Genomic DNA, 20,774 nt, shown 5'->3' with positions numbered 1-20,774 from the left:
TTTGTTAATGGGAGTTAGGTTAGGAAGTTAATGTTAATGGAGTTTAGGGTTAGAAAAAGATAGATCTAGATTAGTTTTTAGATCTAGATCTAGTTTTTTTTACATTCATTCAATTAGTTAGTTTAGAATCATATTTTAGTTTTTAGAATAAAGTATTACTTCTTCATTTCAATTTAGATTATTGCTTAAATTCTTATTTAGATTTAGTTGTCTTAAATTCATAATTAGTTATTCACAATCTTAGTCCTAAATTAGTTTTAATTTCAGTTTAATTTAATTATGTCTTAGTTATTCATAATTACTTTCTCTTGAGCTAACTGCTGTAAGGAAAGTTGGATGGCTTGTAAAATCTATTGTTGAGATTGCATAAAGGTATCAAAATGATCTGGTTGTGGAGGAGTATTAGCTATAGGTTGTGTGACAGGAACTATGTCACGTTGATTATTAATTGGTGGATTTTGATAGTTATTATTTACCGGAATGATACCTCTATTAGTATTATAATTATTATTATTATAATTATTATAATTACGCTAACTTTGTCCTTGTCGTGGTTGAGTTTGGTTGTTATAATTATAATTACTCAGGCCTTGTCCTTGACCTTGTCGTGGTGGGCCTTGGTTATAATTGTTTGATGGCCTAACATTTTGATTATTAAACCCTGGAGGTGTTACTTGTTGATTATTTCTCCAACTGAAGTTGGGATGTTGTCTCCAAGGGGTGTTAGGAATAGGATAACTGATAAGAGCCCAAAAATGTAGTTTTAACCCCTTTAACAATATTGCTTTAGACCAATTATGTGATTAATAAGTAAGAGTTAGTACTGTTATCGTGTTTTTGTGTATTCCAAGCTTCGGAGTCGAATATGTGCAGAAATGTGCCCCTTTTGCGAGATAAAAGAGCAAGAGTTGGTTGCTAAGAAGTTCTGTGATTAAAGGCCAACATTCAAGGAGAAAAAACCTTTTTAAAGTCCGGTCAAAGCTGAAAAGTCAAAGTCAACGCGGGCAGAAACAGCGCACAAAAACCAGTAGAACTTTCGAAGGCCATATCTTTGGACTTAGACCTCGGAATTGAGCCTACCTTATGTCAAAACGACCGGCTCGGAAAAATATTTCCAATGGTACAAATCTTGACCCAATCAGAGGAGTAAAGTAGGCGAAAAGTCCATGGAAGTCAAATCTAACTGAAAAGGCCTCTGTGAACTGAAGAAATTGGGTTTTGGGCTCAATTTTCCGGCCCAAAACATGGCTCCTCAGCCCATGCATGAAAAAGGGGATCTGGTCTCCTCCATTTGTATGGAAAAGACTTAGCTCTTAAGGATATCTAGATCTAGATTAGAAAATTAGGTTAGATTCTATTAATTAGTTCCAATAGCTTGTTTTAGATCTAGTTTTTACCTTCAATTAATTAGTATTAGAACAAATTAGAGTATTATCTAGATTCACTATTAGTTTTATAATAAAGTATTAGTTTTCATTTTAATTTAGTTATTGATTAAATTCTTATTTAGTTTTACTTGTTTTAAATTCATAAATTAGGTTGTCTTCATTTTGATTCTTAGACTATTGATAAAATTAGATTTATAAAGTTTAAATTAGTTATTAAATTATGACTTGTTATTATTGTTCTTGTGTTAGGAATGATAGTATAGAAATTTCACATCACACATTACTCTCACCATTGTTCTTTGTGTTTGTTCAATTGAATTTGGTTAAGTCTTGAGAGTTAAGAGTGGAACGAATCCGTACTCTATATATATATTGCATGAATCTATATGTGAGAGTAGGAAATAAATAATTGATACCGTAAGAACAAGGTTAGAGAAATCTAGTTGAGTTTTTACGGGTTATCAAATGGCGCCGCTGCCATCTTAATCTCGTTCAAGACAAGAATTCAATTGCTTTAATTCAAGGGGCAATCACCCATTCTCTACCCACCCACCCTTTTAATCTTTCATTCTTATTTCTTGCATTTTCGGAACTGCTCACTGTTTTAGGCATAAGGGTTGCGGATACACAGAGGAAAATACTACAGTAAAGTAAATTTCGAAAAAATCTGAAAATTTACAGGCGTAATCCTTAAGGTGTTATTGATTTACTGTAATTTTGTCAGATTTTTCCTAATTGTTTTACCTTGTGAACAAATACGATCTTTACAGTGCTGCATTTCAGTTTTCAAACCGTAAGTTCTTGAAAAACAGACGAGTAAGGTTACTTAGGAAGTTCCAAAAATTCTAAACTTTTTATAGGAGTATCTATCCTATGTCAGCCGTTTTCAGTAAAATTTTGACGAGTTTTTGATTTATTTTGACCACCTAGCTAGTGGATTGTTTTCAATGTATTTATGCAGTTTTGCAAACACTTAATTTCTAGAACACCAGCCTATAAAGAGGGTTTGTAGAACTCCAATTGCTCTAAAATTATTACAGAAACACGTAGGATATGTCAGGAGTCTCCAGTAAAATTTTGGCGATTTTTGGCTCTATTTTGATTTGTTAACCAATCGTTTGTTTGTATTGTGTCCAAAAACTGTTTCACAAACTTTGAAGGAAATTAGAAGCATGTTCATAGCTTCCATTGATCTCAGATTTTGACAGGCTACTTGATAGACGTCTTAGTAAACTACTGTAAAAATTTCAAATTTTTCGGAGCACACTCCGCGCCCTAGATAACCTATTTCCAACCGCGCCCCGCACTTAACCGCCTGGACATTGTGTTAAGCACGAGCGCGACCCACGCCCTAGATAGCCTATTTCTGACCGCACCCCGCGCTCAACCGCCTGGACATTGTGTAAAGCACTCGAACGCGACCCGCCCTCTTCTACAGCAGCCCGATTTTCACAGGTCAGTCCAAATTTTCATTTCTTCAAGTTATTCAGTGTTTCTAACATCATACAAATACTGAGATTAAGGATAAAAAACTATATTCAAATGCGTAGCAAGGAGGCATTCAAGTATTCCTTCTTCCACTCCTCGCCTCTTCTGTCAGAGGAGTTTTAATTCTAGTATAATCAGGCTTGTTTTTCCTAGACATAAATACCACACGCCTATCTAGAATTTCACACACTACACCTGCATCAATGGCTAAAGAACAAGAGACTCCTCTCTCTGATTTTTATAAAGCCCTAAATGATGGCCCTAAGTCGTGCATCGTTCTTGCAGACCTAGTGGGGGATTTTTGAATTCCCCATAATATATTTAACTTGTTACCAGTTTTTCATGGTTTAGACCACGAGAAGCCTTACCAGCATATGCGTAGGATAAACCAAGTTCCCACTACATTCCATCATCCTAGCGTAAGTCCGGATCAAGTTAAACTTAGGGTGTTTCCATTCACCCTAGCCGACAAGGCGGCATCTTGGTTAACTGCCCAAACGCCAAACTCTGTGGACTCATGGGCTAATCTTGTTCAATTGTTCATGGAACAGTTTTACCCACCACTGAAGATAGATGAAATGCTTCAAAAGATTCATTTCTTCCACCAGAATCCTCATGAATCCTTTTCAGAGGCCTGAAATCGTTTCACTGATCTTCTCATTGAATGCCCGCATCATAATCTTGCTAAGGACACGCTTGTTCATGCCTTCTTCAAGGGGCTTTTACATCGTCATAAGGAGGTTCTAGATATCATGACTAGGGGTAGTTTTCTTAGTAAAGGAGCCTTGGAGGCTTATACATTCTTAGAAGATCAATCTAAGAGGAACAACAATTGGGGAGGTAACGACTCTTCCCGCTCCACTCTTTCTTCTTTTGAGGTTAAACCTGATTCCGAGCTTAAAACTCTTATCGATGCCCTCACTAAAAAGGTAGATGTCATCTCTGATCAACAACAACCCACTCCAGTCATGAACATTAAATCTACTCGTTGTAATGTTTGTTTTAGTCTTGAGCATTCCGACTTCTATTGTCCTCTTGTGTATGCACAACCACCACCACAACCATCAAACTTCCACCAGTTAACTCAACCTCAAAGACAAGGAAACTTAGGTGACCAGAATAGAGGTTTAGTGCCCATGACCCAGAACTATCAACATCAAGACATGAACGCTCAACAAGCCTTAATTCCAGTTCAACCATCTATAAACAAATTAGTAGTGACCTTGTTGGAAAAACAAAATCAAATTATGCAACAAAACTCAAACTTGATGAAAGATCAACATAATCAAAACTCTAATATGATGAAACAAACGATGCAAATGATGCAGTCTTTGTGCCAAAAGGTTATTGACATGTCTCCTAACCAAAATAATAACCAAACAGGCGTGTTTCTAGGTCAAGCAGTGCCTAATCCTAAGTCAACAAACACCACCTTCGAAATAAATAGTATTTACTCTAATGGTAATATAAACCAAGGGGACCTACATGCAGTCACTACCCTTCGTTCAGGGAGAGTAGTTGATAACAAAGTAACTATACCTGAAGACCACCCACAAACAGAAGCTGAAAATGAAACCATACCAAATACTGTAATAGAAATTAAAGACCTTACAACTGTAGAAGTACCAGTTAAACCACAACCAAAAGGGAAAACCTTACAAGACCTAATAATAGAAATTGAAGACCCTACACTTGTAGAGGTTCCAATATGGACACCTAGATGGAAAATGGATAGAGATAAAGAAAAGACTAATAATATTGCTAAATATAGAGATAAACCACCATATCCCCAGAGACTAGTTATGTCTAAAAAGGACAAAATTTTTGATGAGATTAGGGAAGTGTTTAAAAATTTGACTATAAACCTACCTTTTCTAGATGCTATAAAAAATTTACCTGAACACGCTAAGTTTCTAAATGAATTGTGCACCAATAAGAGGAAAACCAACATACCCAATGAAGCCTTCTTAACTGAACAATATCCCTCTGTATCCGAACATAACAGAATTGTTAAGTACAAGAACCCTGGTCGTCCTACTATATACCTTCATAACAACTGCTTTATTAGACCTAGGAGCGAGTGTTAACTTACTCCACCTTTTATTTATATAAACAATTGGGTCTAACAAAACTTCAACCAACCAAAATGACTTTGACAGTTAGCCGATCGTTCTATTACGTATCCCAAGGGTGTAGTTGAAAACATTCTCGTTAAAGTGCAGGATTTTTACTATCCAGCCGACTTTGTTATTCTTGACACAGAAGTTGCTTATGATTCTATTCCCATCATCTTAGAGCGTCCTTTTTTGGTAACCGCCAATGCTCAAATTAATTGTTGGGATGGCTCAATGACTCTTTCTTTTGGAAATCTTTCTATGGAAGTTAACATGTTTAGACAAAAGCAGAGACAAATAGGTTTTCCTGTAGAAGGTGAAGTTAAGTCTACTGAGAGTTTTGTATATCACATTAGTGCTTCCGACGATCTCGTCCCCACACTAGTAGATACCCCTCTTATGGAAGAAGACAAAGATCACAATTTTGACTCCTGGAACAAAACTGAATTACAGACATAATTTTCCACCCTGCCTTCTGACCCTATGAGAGATGGAGTAAACCTCACAATAGACGAGATAGATGAATTCCTCAAAGATGGAGATGAATACCATAATTATATGGATGCGAACAACCTAGATGAGGAATTCGACGATTTTCTAAGAGCCTGTGATGATCCACCTTCTCAAGAACTACCTAAAGAGCCACATGATACCTTCATTTTCAGATGTGTGCTAATACCAACCTATGCCACCAATAAGTTTTATGCTAAAACCACGCACTCATTTTTTCCATTCCTTCAATCTAAAACTTATCCATACCCTACATATCTTCCACAAGTATCTATTTTCTCACAATCATTCATTTGGACACCTTTTCGTTCAAAGAAAAAGAAGAAACTTTATGCTCAATTAGGTTCTAGATCCATCAGAATTCACTCCCATTCTACTAAGTCATGCCATAGGAAATCTTGGTGCTTAATTCTATTGAATGGTGCATCCCGTGTTAACTATTTATAGAAAGATCCACAATTATTTAGATTATTGATATGGGAAACTGCATGTTAATACATATATATCACATTAAGTTTAGAGGAATCTAACTTTAAAAGACCCACGTTTAAAACAAATTTTCTAAACTCTGTTCTATAAAATTTGTTTAGGGGTGGGTGTTTGGTTTTTCCATTCTTGATCACTCAACTTCCTATTCTTATCCCTTCCTCATCTCGTAGCTAGATTTCTTGTTGTTTGTTGTTTTGATGCTGTTTTTATTTTTTTTAGTAGATTGGATATTAAGTTGTTAAATTCAGTAGTTAAATTTGAATTTAGTAGTTAAATGATGTTTGAATTTCAATTTTAATATAATATGGTTCTTTTCAAATTGTGCGTTGTTTTATTGTTAATCCCACCTTCCCGAATTGTTTGGGGGTGGAATTATTTATTCTAGCATGATTTTTATATGATCCTCATTTTTCGAAGTTATTTTGGAGTGATTGTTGAGAATATTGCCGATATTGGCATGCTTATGATTAAATGTGGTGGTAGGATGAAATCTATAAGAGTTAGAAGTTACTATTCTAAATTCAGTCTAAGAGATATTAGGTTTGTATTAGAATCAAGAATATGGGTTGTTTTCGTTTCCGGTTTTAGAAATTTTTGTTTCTGGCAATTGCCTTAAAACTTTTTGGAAACTTCCCGATTCGTTTTGGAAACTCAAACCTATATAAATTTCATTTATTCTCCACACAAAACTCACATCTCTGACATTCATCTCTCACCTTTCCCTCCCAAGTTTTCCTTCTCACTTCAGCATTTCAACACCTCAGAGCGCGCCTGCGCCTCAGTGGAGTGCCACCTGCGCCCATAAAACTGCCAATCCAGTTTACCCTGAACGCGACCCGCGCCCAAAACATTGTAAGTCCAAATTCTGCAGAGCGCAACCCGCGCCCATACAAGGCTTCAGTTGAGCGCACCCCGCGCCCTACTCCCGTGGGCACGAAAAATTCCAATTTTTTGTGGGTTGTTCTAGGATCGTTTGCAGCTGTTCCAGAGGATAGTTTTGCAATGACATCCCCTTGTATCATACCAGAGCAGTCTTTTGAAGACTTGTTCCAAAGTGACACCTCTGGGGCGTGGTTTCGTGAGATGATCATACAAGCAGGCTGGGAACCGCTAATGGTAAGACTTGATGAACTTTATTCTCCTGAACTTACATCTTATTTTTATGATAATTGTAAGTTTTTTGATAGACCGGATGGAGTGTTCTCCATCACCATTGAGAATGAACCAATGGAAATTACCAGGTTCTTGCTAGCCTTTGTTCTTGGACTTGCTATGCCCGCTGAAATACAAGACTCATGGGCCTATTTGATAGATAATATGTACCTCTATAACTATGAGGATTTTCATGAGCATTATGGGGCAGGAATCTTTAGGATAGAGGACCAAGGGGAATATAACGTCGCCCTTGGTAGCCTGTCCATGAATGTGGGCACTGTTATATTTTGGATCATGCTAAACATTAGAGGGGAATGACGTTATTCTTCTGCGAATGATGAAACTTGTGATATTTTCCTTGCTTTAGCTGAGGGACATATTCTCTATGATATTCCCCAGACCCTTATGTCTAGTTTAGCATGAGCCCATAGCACGAGGCATAAGTACCTTCTTATGCCTGTTTTAGTTTGCCGTATTATGTTATATTTCTTCCCTGTTTTTTGTGCCCGTTTCACGGATTGGGTTGGGGTCGACATTGTGAGACCCACAAATTGTATTATTCGATCTTTCCGTGCAATGACTTGGCCGAGGTGGAGGATACAACCTCATCTAGTTACCCCATAGACCTTATCCGACCAAGTGGCGCTTAACAGGTTAGCGATTGTAGATGATAAATGGTGTGAAGCCTGGCAAATTATCATGGCATGGCAGAACGCGAAGGAACCTCATCTCTTTATAGAAGGAGAGGATGAGGATGACGATTAAGAGGGAGATAAGGTAAGTTTTTAGTTTCAGTTAGTGTCTGCTTATGTCCCAAGCAATTTATTTCTTATTAACCCCATAACGGGTGGAACTCTTATAGAGTTGTGTCAGTTTTATTTGCTATATTAGTATGTTATAACCTTGTTTTGTAGATATTCTAGAATTTCACGCGTTTCCATGGTATTTTTCTACCCTTTTTACTTAAATACTTTGAGGACAAAGCATGCTTCTTGTTTGGGGGTGAGCATAGAAACACGTGTAATTAAGGCATCTGTTAGGATATAGATATGTATAATATGCACTTGTTTTCTAGTAAAAATTTTAAAATTTTAAAAATATAAATAAAAAGTTACGTTATATACTTAGGAATATTAGTATTGTTTTCTTTCTCTATGCTCTTAATAATCTAGAAGTCTCACGTAACTTTTGCATTAGAATAGTTTTAGAAACTTATGTTAATATATAGGTCATCTTTGCATCTATCTATAAATATATTACATGAGTATCTATGATTGTTTGGTAGTAAGTTTCTGAAATCTAGGCTAGAGTACTTATTCTACAAATCCTGTGAGAATATAGCCTAAAGCCTTATATGAGTGAAACATTTGAGAAATGACACAAGGGAGAAATAAAATCCGGATAGAGAAATCACACGTCCACTTGCTTGATCACTATACCATATCCTAAGCGAGAATTTAGGCCCTCTTTGGATTGATATAGCCAGAAATTCAAATCTTATGAAATTATTTTCCGCTAATCGCCTCTCTGAGCCTTTCTTTAGCCTTTCATTAACAACAATTCCTTTACCCTTTCACAAAAAAAAAAAAAAAAAAAAACCCATTCTTTGAATGAGTCTGAGAATAGAGATGAAGAATAGAAAAAAGAAAGACCTTTGAAATCAAGAATTTGTTAGTCACTTCAAATAAGAAAAGAAAGTTTTCATCCAAATAAATAAATAAATAAAGAGTTAAAACTCCAAAAATAGAATCAAAGGAGTCAAAAGCCAAAGAAAAAGAAAAATATGGCTAAGGATGGAAACAAAGTGTAGAAGCAAAAGTAAAGAACAAGGTTTTCTCTAGTTACATAATATGAAGACTTTATTATCTCAGACTTGTCCTTTTTGAATATCCATTTCCTTCCTTCTTAAACCATCTCCTAATCCCCGCAACACCTAATAAAGACCTCTAGCTCAATTAGGAATAGGTTAGTGTGATAGTAAGTGGAAGATGTGTTTGATTGACTCCGGCTTCCTTGTGTGTCATTGAGATTGTAAGGTAAAGTGTGCCCACTGCAAACTGGAGTAGTGAAACTTTAGCGGAAAAATCAGAGTGGTTTTTGTTTTGACATTTATGTGAGGACCTACTTAAGGACACTATTCCGAGTTTTCAGAAACGGACCTGCTAGTGCATTTCATTGTATTACTCATTGTATATATGTTTATTCATAGATGATTGATTATTATGAATATATTAGCTTAGGTTTCGACTTGTTTATTCTGTATCCATTGCTAGTGAGATGTATAGATAATTGAGACATAAATAAGGAAATAATAGTTTTAATTCTTAGTCGTCGTAGTATAGATGAAGTTTGTGAATTCCTTCACTGGAAAACTCTCACGAGGCTATAACTCATCCACTAGGGAATTCCTAGTGGTTTAAGGCTTTGTTGTATATGGTCAATGCAATCGCACTCGGCGAAACAAGATTAGTTAGAACTCCATTTTTGGTCACTTATTCTAATTTCTCATATTTGCTTGAGGACAAGCAAAATGCTGTTTGGGGGTGGTTTGATAAGAGCCCAAAACTGTAGTTTTAACACCTTTAACAATATTGCTTTAGACCAATTATGTGATTAATAAGTAAGAGTTAGTACTGTTATCGTGCTTTTGTGTATTTTAGGCTTCGAGTCGAATATGTGCAGAAATGCGCCCCTTTTGCAAGATAAAAGAGCAAGGGTTGGTTGCTAAGAAGTTCTATGATTAAAGACCAACATTCAAGGAGAAAAAGCCTTTTTAAAGCCCGGTCAAAGCTGAAAAGTCAAAGTCAACACGCGGCGTAAAACAAATAAGACAAAGCCGCCAGAGAACTTTCGGCGTCGTATCTTTGGACTCAGACCTCGGAATTGAGCCTACCTTATGTCAAAACGACCAACTCGGAAAGATCTTTCTAATGGTACAAGCCTTGACCCAATCAGAGGAGCAAAAGTGGGTAAAAAATCCGTAGAAGTCAAATCCAGCTGAAAAGGCCTCTGTGGACTGAAGAAATTGGGTTTTGGGCTCGATTTTCCGGCCCAAAATATGGCTCCTCAGACCATGCACGAAAAAGTGGATCTGGTCTCCTCCATTTGTATGGAGAAGACTTAGCTCTTAAGGATATCTAGATCTAGATTAGAAAATTAGGTTAGACTCTATTAATTAGTTCCAATTTCTTGTTTTAGATCTAGTTTTTACCTTCAATTAATTAGTATTATAACAAATTAGATTATTATTTAGAATCACTTTTAGTTTTATAATAAAGTATTAGTTTTCATTTCAATTTAGTTATTGATTAAATTCTTATTTAGTTTTACTTGTTTTAAATTCATAAATTAGGTTGTCTTCATTTTGATTCTTAGACTATTGATAAAATATGATTTATAAAGTTTAAATTAGTTATTAAATTATGACTTGTTATTATTGTTCTTGTGTTGGGAATGATAGTATAGAAATTTCACATCACACATTACTCTCACCATTGTTCTTTGTGTTTGTTTAATTGAATTTGGTTAAGTCTTGAGAGTTAAGAGTAGAATGAATCCGTACTCTATATATATATTGCATGTGTGAGAGTAGAAAATAAATAATTGATACCGTAAGAACAAGGTTAGAGAAATCTAGTTGAGTTTTTACGGGTTATCAAATGGCGCTGCTGCCATCTTAATCTCGTTCAAGACAAGAATTCAATTGCTTGAATTCAATGGGCAATCCCCCATTCTCTACCCACCCACCCTTTTAATTTTTCATTCTTATTTCTTGAATTTTCGAAATTGTTCACTGTTTTAGGCATAGGGGCTGCGGATTCACAGAGGAAAACACTGTAGTAAAGGTATTTGTAAATTTTGAAAAATTCTGAAAATTTACAGGCATAATCGTTAAGGTGTTATTGATTTACTATAATTTTGTCAGATTTTTCCTAATTGTTTTACCTTGTGAACAAATACAATCTTTACAGTGCTGCATTTCAGTTTTCAAACCATAAGTTCTTGAAAAACAGACAACTAAGGTTACTTAGGAAGTTCCAAAACTTCTAAAATTTTTATAGGAGTATTTATCCTAAGTCAGGAATTTTCAATAAAAATTTGACGAGTTTTTTATTTGTTTTGACCACCTAACTAGTGGATTGTTTTCAGTGTGTTTATGCAGTTTTGCAAACACTTAATTTCTGGAACACCAGCCTATAAGGAGGGTTTTTTGACCTCTAATTGTTCTAAAAGTTTTACAGAAACACTTAGGATATGTTCGGAGTCTCCAGTAAAATTTTGGCGATTTTTGGCTCTATTTTGATTTGTTAACCATTCGGTTGTTTGTATTGCGTCCGAAAACTATTTTACAAACTTTGGAGGGCATTAGAAGCACTTTCATAGCTTCGATTGATCCGAAATTTTACAAGCTACTTGATAGACATCTAAATAAACTACTATAAAAATTTCAAATTTTTTGGAGTGCACCCGCTCCCTAGATAGCCTATTTACAAGCGCTCCCCGCACTTAACTGCCTGGACATTGTGTCAAGCAAGAGCGCGACCCAGGCCCTAGATAGCCTATTTCGAAGCGTGCCCCGCACTCAACCACTTGGACATTGTGTTAAGCATGAGCATGACCCGCACCCTAGATAGCCTATTTCCAAGCGCACCCCGCGCTCAACCACCTGGAACTTAAGTTAGACAGAGCTGACCGTGCCCTCTCTTCCTCGAGCGTTCCCAATTTTCACAGTCACCCAAATTTTCATTTCTTCAAGTTATTCAATGTTTCTAACATCATACAAATATTGAGATCGCGTATACAAGACACTATTTAAACGCGTAGCAAGGAGGTATTCAGGTACTCCTTCTTCCACTCCTCGCCTCTTCTGTCAGAGGAGTTTTAATTCTAGTATAATCAGACTTGTTTTTCATAGACATAAATACCACACGCCTATCTAGAATTTCACACACTACACATACATTAATGGCTAAAGAACAAGAGACTCCATTAATTAGTTAGAATAGCTTGTTTTAGATCTAGTTTTTACCTTCAATTAATTAGTGTTAGAACAAAGTAGATTATTATTTAGAATCACAATTAGTTTTAGAATTCAAGTATTAGTTTTCATTTCAATTTAGTTATTGATTAAATTCTTATTTAGTTTTAGTTGTTTTAAATTCATAAATTAGGTTGTCTTCATTTTGATTCTTAGACTATTGTTAAAATTAGATTTATAAAGTTTAAATTAGTTATTAAATTATGACTTGTTATTATTGTTCTTGTGTTGGGAATGATAGTAAAATGATATTAGGCTAAAACCTCCATTAGAGGAGGTTAAGGAAGCCATGTGAGGATGATTGCTTGTTAGAATAGTTGTTATTTAGAATAGAAATTTCATATCTCATTACTCTCACCATTGTTCTTTTAATTTGATTAGTTCAATTCTATTTAGTCTTGATAGATTGAGAGTAGAATGATTCCGTACTCTATATATTACCCTGGCCTTGTCCTTGACCTTGTCGTGGTGGGCCTTGGTTATAATTGTTTGCTGGCCTAATATTTTGATTATTAAACCCTGGGGGTGTTACTTGTTGATTATTTCTCCAACTGAAGTTGGGATGTTGTCTCCAAGGGGCGTTAGGAATAGGATAACTATTAATCGAGCAAACATTATCTTATTGTGATTGTTGTTGTTCATAGGCGAGAGGACAATAGGAGTCAGGATGCTCTGGACTCAAACATAAATTACATGGATTGGAGTTGACATTCATGACGGGGATAGGCGTTTGTTGAACAGAAATAGTCTCTACCTTTTTAGTTAGAGATTCGATTAAATTTTTAAGTTCCGAATCGGGTTTCATCCACTACACCATAACAGGCTATTTGCAACGGCAAAAAAACGTTGCGAATAATTTTCGCAACGCTTTTTAAGCGTTGCAATAATAATTTGCAACACTTTTTATAACTATTTTGTACACAAATTTAAAATATTTGCAACGGTTTTTTAATTTCACAAACGCTTTTTAAGCGTTGGTAATTTATAAAATTATTACCAACGGTTCTTAACCGTTGCAAAGTTGTTAGTTAATTTAAAAAAAATAATTTAAAAGTCGTTTGTAACGGTTATGAACCGTTGATGATGGGTTGCTGATGAAAAAATAATAATTTCTCATATTTTGTAGCGACCAGCTACACCTACAAAAAGATGCCCCCTCTTGCACCATATACATAAATCATAAATTCTTATTTAAGCTAAATTTATCCTGTACACAATACATTTTCATACTATTTTACAAAAAAACCATAATATATATGGGAAAAAAAACTGATAAAGTACAAAACTAATCCAACCATATACATTCACAACTTTGAGCGATTTTCTAAACCTCACAAACTTATTGTTGGACTCTCACCATAAAAAAAGTTTCGTACTATGATCCTAAAGAAGAGATAACAACTTGTGTTGTTGAAAACCCTACGCCCATTTACTTCCACAAATGCTCCAAAAGAGATCCTAGCATTAAGATAAAATAGTCAACCAAGAAAAGATCATGAAGCGGACAATAAGGGGATTAAAACCAATTTAAAAGCTAAATACTGATAATCTAAGGTATAGTAGATTGAGCTTAATAGTAAAGAAGGACTAGGGATTCTCACCTCTACATCAAAACCCAAATAGAGATTCAAAACCCAAATAGATGATAGATAGGGCTAATATTTTGCTTCTTACCGCTGGATACGCCAAGATTAGCAGCTAAAGACTAGATTATAAGTGCAAAGATCAATCCAATGAGAATTACCCATAAAAACTGGCGCAATGGGAGCAAAATATAATGTTATCGTAACTTCAATAATATTTCAACAATTAAAAGAAAAACTTTGTTTAATCTTATAGTATATTACCTCATATTTGTGTTTAGCTCCGTGCCTCCAAATTTTGTAAATCAGTTTCCACTGCACCACAAACACATCAAACACAAACACAGAATACATTTTTTACATATTAAGGTCGGCAAAATTCAACATGTCTAGGCCCACTGCTAGTAATTAGGCACTGAAATACACAGCGGAACTAGCGGCGGCTTTAACTGTTGTAGAAGAACTAGCGGAATGGGAGAAATCGTCACTACCCCCCAGTTATTATTACGCTTAGTTTGATCTTCTAAAAATTTATAAGCCTTTGAGGCTCCCTTACTTAGGAAACTACCCCCATTCATTATGTCAAGCACCTCCTTGTGGTGGTGAAACAGTCCCTTGAAAAAGGCACGAACTAGTGTGTCTTTTGCGAGGTTATGGTGTGGACACTCTATAAGTAGATCGGTGAAATGATTCCAAGCCTCTGAAAATGATTCATGAGGATTCTCAAAAAAAGAAATGAATCTTGGAAAGCATTTCATCGGTTTTCGATGGTGGGTAAAATGTTCCATAAACAATTGAACAAGTTTAGCCCACGAGTCCACGTAAATTTGGCGCTTTGGGCGCGATTAACCAAGACGCCTTTATCGGGCTAAAGTGAAGGGGAAATACCCTCGGTTTAATTTGTTTAGCACCAACCGTAGGATGGTGGAATATAGTAAGGACTTGGTCAATCCTACGCATGTGCTGATAAGGTTTTTCATGGTCTAACCCATGAAAAATGGGTAACAAATTAAATATATTTGGGGGGATTCGGAAATCCCCCACTGGGTCAGATAGAACGATGCAAGATTTAGGGCTATCGTTCAAGGCTTTGTAAAAGTCAGAGAGAGGAGACTCTCTTTCTTCACCCATTAGTTCAGATGGTGTGTGTGGTATATTAGCTAGAGGTGTAGTAAGTGGTATACTAGAAAGGCGTGTTTGTTGACGTTGCCGGTTGATTATGTTAGGCGTTTTTCTTTAGCCTGACCTTAATTTCATGCAAGGCTAAGCCAATCTTAACGAAACACAACAACACTCCAAACAATCCTGATATGCTAGTATGAACCTCTAACAGGAGATGCGAGGTGTGGAAGAAAAGAGTACTTGAATGCCTCCTTGCTTCACTTATGAATAGTGTCTTGTTTACGCATGCTCAGTGTGTATAACAAATTAGAACACTGAAAACTTTGAAAGAAATGGAAGTTTGAAACAAACCTGTGGAAATCGGGTAGTTTCAACAGAGAGCGCAGGTCGCGCTCAGAATAGGCCTAGGTAGGGCGGTCGTCGCCAGTCAAGCTAGAGTTCCAGCATTTGAAGCTGGTCGCTACCGGTTAGCCTTTGGTAGGCGCAGTCGCTTTCGGGGAAAACCTCAAGGTCCAGCGCCAGCCAGGGGGGTGCTCGTGTGTTTTGCCTTGGCAAGGCGCTGGTCGCGACTCAACTAAAAAGTGGAGTTCCAGCGCTTTTGGCTGGGTGGCGCCCAATTTAGCTTGCCCAGTATGAAGTTGCTTCCATGTAATTCTACGAGGAAAATTTTTAGTGCTGAAACAGACAAGCACAGTGAGAATCAAACAAGGGTGGGTGGGTTATGGGACTTTGGAAAACTAACAATTCTGAAAAAAACAATACTAAAGGGAACTAAGATGGCAGCGGCGACATTTGATAAAACGATAAAATCGAATATAACTCTACTTACGAATAAACAATGAAGTCTCAAAACACAAGTAAAACTATAACTATTTTGCGTCTAATGTTATCAAAGTTTTTCTACACTCTCGATTCTATTGCACTAAGTGGAGTAGAGAATTCGTTCCACTCCTAGTTCTTTAGCATTCACAGTTTTCTACGACTATCAATCCTACCAAAGTCAATGAGAGTTTTACGAATTATACTACGATGCAATTTATACTAACAAGATAATGGGATTCAACTATGAAATGTTACGGGTTGAATCTATGATAAGGAATTAGGGGGGATTGATTCCACCTTAACTCGACTTAATTTACTAACGACGAATCGTCGTAGTCCGAATTGAACTGCTTTCACAGAATAATTGGTTCTTCCTAATCCCTAGTTGTTCATGGTAATCTCTACCAATTAACATCTAGCATATGAACGATCAAACCCATTCTCATGGTGAACTAATCGTTTCTAGAATGGAATGGAAATTACGACTACTCTACGCTAACACAAATCAAACTTCATCAAGGCTACTTCAACCCCCTCTAATGGAGGTTTAGCCTAGAATCATCGTGCTATCATTTTCATATGCAATTAAACAAGTCATCATAAAAAGATTGAAACTTTGCTTATTTAAACTAAAATGGAAACTACTCATGCAATAATTGATTTAAACTAATAATGACAAATAAGTAAATCTAAGAATTGAAGCTAATAATTAATGGAAAACGAAACTAGATTATCAATAACTAAATATTTTATTGATCTAACAACTAAAGAACAATCATTCAATACTGAAATTAAAACAAGAATAACAACTAATTAATTAATTCAAAAACTAGATCTAGAACTAAGTTTTAATGACTACCTTCTATCCTAACCTAATTGATCCTTAGAGTTAAGTCTTGTGTGTGAAAAAGGAGGAGACCAGATCCACATTTTCGGGCATGGGCTGAGGGTCCATGTTTTGGGCCGGAAAATCGAGCCCAAAGCCCAATTTCTTCAGTCCACAGAGCCCTTTTCAGCTGGCTTTGACTTCAATAGGATTTTTGTCCACTTCTTCTCCTCTGATTGGGTCAAGGTTTAGACCATTGGAAAGCTCTTTCCGATCCAGTCGTTTTGACATAAAGTACGCCCAATTCTAAGGCTTGAGTCCAAAGATACAATCTTCGGAAGTTCTGCTAACTTTTGTATGTTGTTTCTGCCCGCGATGACTCTGACTTTTCAGCTTCTGAACAGGCTTTACAAAGGCTTTTTCTCCTTGAATCTTGGCCTTTAATCACAGAACTTCTTAGCAACCAACCCTTGCTCCTTTATATCGCCAAAGTGGCATATTTCTGCACATAATTGACTTCAATGCCTGAAATACATAAAAACACGTAATTAGCATTAACTTTTATTTATTACTCGCATAATTAGTCTAAAAGTATTATTGTTAAGGTGTTAAAACTACAGTTTTGGGCTCTTATCAGTTATCTCATTATTTAGGTTTGGTTGTCTTCGTCGTCGACGATTTCTCGGCATCCCATTTGCTCGACTAGTCATATCTTCTATTTCTTCATATTCTATTACAACTTCTTGACCTTCAACATTTTTTGTCACTTCTTCACTTTCTCTTAGTTGTTCTTCACCTTCAACATTTCTCTTCATTTCTCCTTCTCTAATTTGTTGTTGCACCTCAAACATTACCTCAAATGCTTCTTCTTCATCTTCGTGTTCCATTTAGGATTTTGATTAGGTTTTGATTGAGTATAAAAATAGTAAGGAGTAAATGAGAAACTTGAGTATTTGATTGGGTTTTGATTGAGTATGAAAATAGGAGTAAGGAGTAAATGAGAAACTTGAGTATTCAATGTAAAGATATATTTCGAATAATTTAGTGAAAATATGTTTGAAATTAAAACTTTTTATGTTGGTACAAAATTTGTAAATCCTAAACCCTAACCCCAAAACTAGTTTATGAGTCACAATTGAAAAAAAAAAATGTAAAATAACAAGTTTAGATATAAAATAAATTATTATTTTAGATTTGGATAATTGAGTGAAATATGTTTGAAATTAATTTTTTTTTATGTTGGTACGAAATTTGTAAACCTTAAACCCTAAACCCTAAACCCCAAACTAGTTTATAATTCACAATTGAAAAAAGAAAATGGAAAATAACAAGTTTAGATATAAAACAAATTATTATTTCGAATAATTGAGAGAAATATGTCGGTACAAAATTTGTAAACCCTGAACCCTAAACCACCTTAAACCCCAAATCTCAAACTAGTTTATGATTCACAATTGAAAAAAAAAAAAAGAAAAATAACAAGTTTCGATATAAAACAAATTATTATTTTATATTTGGATAATTAAGTGAAATATGTTTCAAATTAAAATTTTTTTATGTTGGTACAAAATTTGTAAACCCTAAACCCCAAACTAGCTTATAATTCACAATTGAAAAAAGAAAATAGAAAATAACAAGTTTAGATATAAAACAAATTATTATTTTAGATTTTGACATGTTTGATTACATTATTTTAGATTTTGGCATGTTTGATTACATCTTTTAACTTGGTAATACAGATACTATGTCATAACAGATAAAGAGTGCATGTAATTGTGTTGTTCCTAACCTAATTTTTTAAATCAGATTTCAATTTTGCTAATTCAATTGGGGTGTATTGATCATTGATAATTGCTAATTCAATTGGGGTGTGTTGATCATTGACCATTGCTAATTCAATTTTGTAGATCATTGTTTAAATAAATTATTGTACAATTATGGTCGATTAATGATTTGTATTATAAGAAAAATGTTCGGTGTTTATGTATAAGAAAATTGTAATTGGTGTTTAATTATGTAATCAATTTTCATTGGTTAATCGAGCTAATCATTGGTTAATCAGGAATTTCCTTGGTTTGGAACTTTTCAATTATTTTAGTTCAAACGACTCCACCATGTTGCCCCATAGAGGCCCTAAACGACCCAGCGATACCGCTTGCATCTACACACAAATGACATGCTCAAACTGTTCTATGGAAAAACCCGAGAGCCTACTATCAAACGACATGAACTGACCGCTTTTGTATGCACTAAAATGACTTGGTCATATCGTTTGAGTGTACACTCACACGACATGTACAGACCATTCAATGGAAAAAAAACAGAGAGCCAACTCTCAAACGATAGTAAGAAACCGCTTACATGTACACTGGAACGACATGAAAGTATCGTTTGAGTGTACACTCAAACGATATTGCAGACCATTTGAGTGTACACTCAAACGACCCGGTGGTTTCAACATGGCGAGACCGGTTGAATTGGTTGTTAGGCCTAGGCTTTCATGACAAACTTGTAATATGGCAAACTTATAATATTTCTTTTTTTTGGGGGTTGCCCAATCCAATTTTATGAGTGCCCCAATTAAATCACCTTCTTTATTTTACGCACTTCTCAGAATTTTGGCTAACGGAGTGGCAGCGTTAGAAATAAAAACTTCTAGACTTCCACTTTTTTCCAAACAAAGAGACTTCTACTTGTACCCTGCATGGGCATATTCCATTCCATGCATCAACAATCTTAAGAATTCCATTTTCCTTGGTGGAATCTCTTTATGGACAACTCTTACATACTATGTTATTGGTTATAGTCCTGAACCAGAAAGGTGACCGTTATTTGTGAGCCTGATTCATCCTAAATTTTAGACAGACAATGGCTACCCTACTAAAACATATATTTTCTTCTTTAGGTTCTTCAAACAATTCTTTCTACTTTTTGGTCTCCATCAAGCATCCACATCGCTGTTCCGTTTCATACCCTCAGTTTCACAGAATCCGGTTGCTGTTGTATCTTTTGGGCTGGCAGCACAGATAGTTATGTTTTTATTCAGCGGGTTCATTATTCCAAGACATATGAGCATCCTTGGTTTTATGACATTTAAGTTTAAAAACAACATAAACTTGATGCTCTTATTTTATATATTCATTGCAGCCTCATTACCGGCATGGTTGAAGTGGCCAAGTGGGGATTTTGGATTTCACCCCTTGCATATGCAGAGATGGGCATATATGCAAATGAATTCTTAGCTCCAAGATGGAACAAGGTGAGCCATTAAATGCCACTTCTTGGTGTCTCCGAGTTAATGTGATTATCCAAGTCAATATTGATTTATGTTACTCTAAAATAGGGAAAGTTGGATTAAAATTATAAATTCTGTCATATTCTCCTACACAGGCTTCAAATGGGAACACGACTATAGGGATGCAAAATCTAACAAATCATGGCCTAAACTTTGATGCCAGTATGTATTGGATATCATTGGTAGCAATATTTGGACTTTCTATGTTGTTCGACATTGGATATTGTAGAGGTGTGGATTTGTATCTACGACCTGATGTTGAGGTTGGTAGGGAATGGTTGCACTCTTTCTTGGGATAAGAGTTGCCTACGTATCAAGTTTCTTGGGTAAACTTGAATCAAGCCTTACGTAATTCATCTCTCTCTACTTATAGATGTTTGAGCAGACCTTCCTTATTTGCTCCAGGCCGTTATCAAGTGTCGATCCATATTTTGTGCTATCTTGATGATCCATTATTACTTCTGCTGTTACAAAGTAAATGTCTCCTTCATTAGTGCGTTGACTGAGCTTTAGGATCGCGGTAGATCATTTTTTCCATGTATGGTTGCATCTGATATTTGGGACGACCTGAGTTTAGGTCATGATTATGTCCTTGTGGCGTAGTACAATCTGGTGGTATACGAGCTGTGAGGATACGACCTGATAAGTTGGACACGTGTGATGTAGTAAATGTCTGAGAACGGAGGGTACTTACACAGCCCCCTTTATTATTTACAGGTTGTTTAACTCGTTAGGATAAGACGGTTTGAAAAGAATAAAGTTGAAACAGTGAACACGTGTCGCATAGCTGGTAGGCTTTTGAAAATCAAAAAATTTTGGAAATTATGTGGAAAAAAGGGATTTCTGATTCGTGGGCCCAAGTCACGTCGTTTTTGTTGGTGTAGTTGGTATATGTAATTATTTTGGGTTTTTGGGTACACCAACTTTTCTTTTGGGTTTTGTGC

At 35.7% G+C, this 20,774-nt stretch overlaps 1 pseudogene; it reads left to right on the top strand.

The window, feature by feature from the left end:
- The window catches only part of LOC147482764 (pleiotropic drug resistance protein 3-like), a 144,242-nt pseudogene that overhangs the window by 40,628 nt on the left and 82,840 nt on the right, over positions 1–20,774 (top strand).

This window comes from Coptis chinensis, chromosome 8 (genome assembly GCF_015680905.1).
Source record: "Coptis chinensis isolate HL-2020 chromosome 8, ASM1568090v1, whole genome shotgun sequence".
Taxonomy (NCBI): Eukaryota; Viridiplantae; Streptophyta; class Magnoliopsida; order Ranunculales; family Ranunculaceae; genus Coptis; species Coptis chinensis.
The sequence above is the reverse complement of the archived record's forward strand: the minus strand, read 5'-3'. Positions and strand labels throughout refer to the sequence as shown.